This window comes from Arachis duranensis, chromosome 4 (genome assembly GCF_000817695.3).
Source record: "Arachis duranensis cultivar V14167 chromosome 4, aradu.V14167.gnm2.J7QH, whole genome shotgun sequence".
Classification (NCBI taxonomy): domain Eukaryota; kingdom Viridiplantae; phylum Streptophyta; class Magnoliopsida; order Fabales; family Fabaceae; genus Arachis; species Arachis duranensis.
The window spans coordinates 99,419,873-99,425,872 of NC_029775.3; positions in this window are offsets into that span (position 1 = coordinate 99,419,873).

Here is a 6,000-nt window from a genome sequence, read left to right on the forward strand (position 1 = left end):
TGACAGAGCACAATGGCGTCGTTTGATTTATGTAGCCAACCCCATTTAGTGAGACAATGCTTTGTTGTTGTTATTGCAATAATGCCCTCCGTGACTTGACATTATTTGCTAAATTATAATCATTTCGAGAATTCACAAATCATAATATAACATTGTGTCTCTGTCTATCTCCCTCGTAGATTTGGTATTAATTGATAATTCCTTTTTCTTTCATGGACTTGGTACTAATTGATGGTTTCTTTTTCTTTCAATTCTACTATATAGTTTTAAGGACTGTAACTATTTTTTATTTCTCTGAATATTCTTCTTATTACTATAACTAATCCAGTCAATCACTATTAGCTATATTTAAACCAACCCAATTCCAAACTATCTTGCTAGCTACTACATCCAACATCTAATAAGGAAAATAATTATGTGATGATATCTAGCAAATGATGATGATCAATACCATAAAGGAAGATATGATTTAAAATTAAAGAAACTTGCTTTTTACTGAGTGTGAATATGACTATGGTATTAAGTTAGATGATGAATGAAGAATGATAGGCCAAGCCTTATATCATTTATTTATAAATAAGGAGGAACCATGCCTTATTAGATGTTGTGGGGACTATGTGGGTTCATTCATCAACCGAACCACCGCCAAGCCTCTCCCAAGTTTTGCTTTGGTATCTTTTATAAATATTTTTATTTAAGACATTAGTATAATTTTCTTTTCTTATTATATAAAAGATAAAAAATATTATTTTAAATGTTAAAAATTAAAAAATATACAAGAAATAAATAATGCATATACTAGTACTCTTGTTTGTTTAACATATATGTAGAGTATATCTTTATGCTTCATTATATATAGTAAGTTGTGTACACTTGTTATTTAATATGGGATTTTATAGGTTGACCGATTTACATATTACATGTTCAAAAAATAATTTCAATTTTTCATGCATGTACTATGCCACTATATTTTCCTTACATATTTTGTAATATTTATCATTTTGGAACTCATGCTAACCTGAATGGGACTCTACAGAGATTGCCATAATGGATTCCCAAGCTTAAACATCTTATTAAGTTAAGCTTGATTGGGTCAAGGCTAGCTGAAGATCCATTGCCTAAACTCGAAGTCCTTCCGGAATTGCTAGAACTCCATCTTGATCACTATTGCTGGAACTCAAAGGTACATTTTAAATCGAGAGGATGAATACTCTTGAGTTAATCATGTACAAACTCTGTTCCAAAATATTTTTCATCTTGTATATTTGGTATTCATAAGTATTATTAACCTATTAGTTTTAAGTTAATTATAGCCACTCTCAAGTAATTCAGAACCATTTAACTCAATGTATGTATTTAACTTTTTTGTACTGTTGTACCTACAAATTAATGTAAAAAACCGGATATTTTGAAGGAATCAGTAGCTGGAGTGGAACTGAAAAGTTATGGCTTGTCAATCAAGCAATTGGTGACATATCATATATATAGTTAGCAGATTTTAAAAATTGAGACATCATGGGATATAGGACACCAAGAAAAAATAAAGTAGCATTTTCAATTAAATAACCTTATAGATTAGAGTTATATATATGCCAAAATAGTTTTTGAGATTGGACATTTGCATCGAAAAAGTCTAAAATGGTAATTATACTAAAAAAAATTTTTGAGATTGAAAAAATTGCATTACATTATTATTATTTATGGTAACAACAACAGTTTGCTCTATCATTTAATTTTTTTCCTTACATTTTAAATAAGAGAAGTGCTAGGGGACTAGCAATTTTTGTGATTTGTAGTCATCAAATAGCCATCAATGATGATTTTAATTGTGTAAGATTGGTGTGAGATTTCATCCAATGGTTCACTTTTCTTTACTGGTTATATGCTGGGCAGAACTTAATAAAGTTGCTGGCCCCTAGACTTTTCCTTTAAATATATCAGTTTAGAATTTATGAAAATAAATCAAGACTAAATATGATTATAGTCTAATTTTTCAAAATTTTACTTGGTAACAAACAGATTGAAGTTCTTGGTTAAATTTCCCAAGTGGGTTTTGTCAAAACATTGATCGTGTCATGGCAATGTACAATGCATATTTTCTCTTTTCACTTTATGATTATGCTATTAATTCATGTGTACCTCCACCTTGATTGTTTTATTAGTTTTGAAGTTGCAATTTAACTTATTATTTATGTACTATAAATTTTTTGTTTTCTTTTATTTGTTTTACTTCAATGAGTTTCTAGTAAAATGTTTACATAATTACTTCTAAGACTAGGAACTATTTCCCAACCTAACTACAAGGCTATGAAAGTCCTTTTCATTTCCCTTATATTTCATAACACCCTTCCACCTCTATTCTTGTTATCTTCACTTTGCGACCTTTATAAATTTTCCTCCTAAAAAATTTAATAATTATCGATTAGGTTTTGTGATATGCCGAAGGATTGGATGGATCTACCGAGGTATAGCGAAGAGTATATCAATGGTGTTATTAGTTTCTTAGACTTTGTATACTCCGAGGGAGAACCAGACGGACAACAAATTCAATGTCCTTGTAAGAGGTATTGTAACATTGAGTGGTATAGAAGAGATGTGATATTTGACCATTTAGTAGCTGACAGATTTATTAAGGGATATAGAATATGGATTAATCATAGGGAATGGACAATTCCGATGATGGTTGATGATGATACGGATGAAGAAATCATTATAAAAAAAGCTGGATTTTACTTATTTACAAAGCACACTCGATACAATCAGCAAAATGATGAATTTTATGTCTAAAACCTTGGAAGTACAGCCGAGCATTCTTGTGCAACAACCAGAAAAAAAAGAAAGAATCACTTTACTGTGACTATAGCTGAGAAATAGAAGCATGAAGTGCAAGGTGAACCGTCAGCACAAGGCTTGAATAATCCTAAGCTTACAAAGGTGGGTGCAGATGAACTTAAAAAGAAGCTCGAGGCAATTCGTAATATGAATAATAGCGTGCCAATAAGTGTAAGACAAGAGCGAATTTGTGTAAATTCTACTCAGCCCACAATCAACCAATGGCAGCAGCAAATCATTCAGGTCACAATGATAGGACTAAAAAAGGCAACATGACACTACTTTGCCTAGTTCAAACACTACCCGACAAGCTGAAGATTTAATGTCGGAGCAAGATGGATCAAGAAAGGAAAAGAGCAAGCAAGGGTAAGGGCTACAACTATTGATGAATTCTTAAAAGAGAATGGGATAGATGTAGAAATTGACAGACTAAGCTCTAAACTAAGTGATGATGTGGGAGATGACTTGCCACTTGATGAAAATTATTATTCACATGTGATGGAGGACATTGATGATGACGAAGGTAATATATTTCTATTAAATTTTATATTTTTTTAAATCATAATGCTTAGTTTTTTATATAGTTCATGCATTAGGGAGTAATTAGTGATGCCAATTCAAAAATTAAGCATTATGATTTACAAAAGAATATAAAATTTGATAGAAATATATTACCTTCGTCATCATCAATGTCCTCCATCACATGTGAATAATAATTTTCATCAAGTGGCAAGTCATCTCCCACATCATCACTTAGTTCAGAGCTTAGTCCATTAATTTTTACATCTATCCCATCCTCTTTTAAGAATTCATCAATAGTTGTAGCCTTTACCCTTGGCTTGCTCTTTTCCTTTCTTGATCCATCTTGCTCCGATATTAAATCTACAGCTTGTGGGGTAGTGTTTGAACTAGGCAAAGTAGTGTCATGTTGCCTTTTTTTAGTCCTATCATGTGTGACCTGAATGATCTGCTCCTGCACTTGGTTGATTATGGGCTTAGTAGAATTTGCACAAATTCGCTCTTGGCTTACACTTGTTGGCACGCTATTATTCATATTACGAATTGCCTCGAGCTTCCTGTTAAGTTCATCTGCACCCACCTTTATAAGCTTAGGATTATTCAAGCCTGTATTTGTAACACCCTAATATTCAAATCCTTATGCTCGAGTCATAAGTCAATGATATTACGGTGGTACGACTCTCAGGTGAATTTTTAATATATAAATATAGGTAATTTCGAAAGGAGTATTAATCGAGGAGCCTGAAAAGAGTAGAAATAAAATCGCGAAGACGTATCACTCACATTTCGACAACAAAAAGATAAACCGTGAAGTCAAAAGCGTTATACGGGCAAGGCATAAAGGAGATTAAGAGATAGATAACAGATAGATATATATAACATAAGTAAATAGCCACTAGTCGCGACCCGCGAAGTTTAGGCCGGCTAGGGTATAGTATGAAAGTAGTTGACAACAGTATATCCTAATCTCTCCCAAAGGAAACATGAGAGCCTCTATAGGCAAGTTTAAAAGAGTACAATACATAATATAATCCTTTCGAAACAAAGGTGAAGAGATTCTAAGCAAAACACAAAGTAGAGAAAAATAAAGATCTTCGCCGTCTCTCAGACGAACCACAAGTCACTTCTGAGCATCTGGACCTGTATCTGAAAAACAAGAGATATATACGGAATGAGAACCTGGGGCCCATGGGTTCCCAGTACGGTAAAAGTGCCAAAAAAATACAATGCACTGCAATAAAAACTCACTAAGCATCCTAAACTTCTTCACCAATTATCCATCCTAGGTTCTCGCTAATCCATGAATAGGCAACTGTCATAAGGGGGTGCTAAATCTAATTCATGTTTCACGTGTTTCCTAACTCGTTGACTCTTCCACGAATCAGACTCAGAATCATAAACAAAACCATCACCAGTTGTTCTGCCTCAGCAATTTTATATCAATACATCATACCCTCACCTGGAGCTAGTGAAACCACATCACTGTGTCTACCCAGGGAGCTCAAATTATCTCATTCAATAATCATCATCATCATGAAATCGCATCACCAATTCATCTCATCAAGAACAACCCTCAACATCCACCTGATGATATCATCTATCGGTTATATAGCCAACCTGACATGTCCTGGTAGCTAACCATTGGACAGAAACACCCCTTACGGAGCAAGTAGGTTTGAGCTACAACCCCCTTGCTACTACCCGTTCAACCCAGAGCCAGTGGAATAACCACTACTGCGGCTACTATCCATGCGGGTGTTTAAAAGCTCAACCTGCAGCGAGTGGATTCACCACTACTGCCGCTACTACCCAGGCGTCACAATCTTTGACCTGGAGCAAGTGGGACGAACCACAACCCTTGCTACTGCCCAGGATCTCAAAACATACATTCGTTTAGTTTAAAAGCAATCATCATTGTTATCAAATCTTAAACATTAACCTGGAGCAAGTGGGACGAACCACAACCCTTACTACTACCCAGGCATCACAAATACATTCATTCAAAACTCCATAATTAAACTCATTTATCATAAACATCCTTTTCCATCTCATACCCGGAGCAAGTGGACAACGCCACTGCCTACTACCCGGGGTTACACATCACATTTCAATATTTTCCATTATTATCCATTTAACACATTCATTCATTAATCATATATGCATTTATACTCAGCCGTAATCAGTAATGGCTTTGCCGTAACCCAACAATAACTCAGCCATCCGGCTCGTGGTTCAATCAAGAACCAGCCATTTATCAATAAATATAGTCCTTCGACTCATGGCATACACGGTACTTCCACCGTCATCCTCCATATCTCATATAATCATCGTTGATCATTATTGATCATAACTTTTCCCCTTGCTTCACTCGCAAATTACCACATCCCCTAGCTCCTCTCTCATTGCTAGGTATACCATAATGATTTAATACATAAGGGGTGAGATCGGAGGCTTAGAAGTATGAGATTTAGCTTTTAAAACTCAAAATGAACTTTGGCATGAAAATAGGGCCACGCGCACGCGTGGATGGCCACAAAGCTCATCGACGCGTATGCGTCATACACGCAGACGCGCGGATTGAAACACAGCCAGACGACGCGTACGCGTCAGCCATGCGTACGAGTGGGTGCATTTGCGCCCCAGGCACAG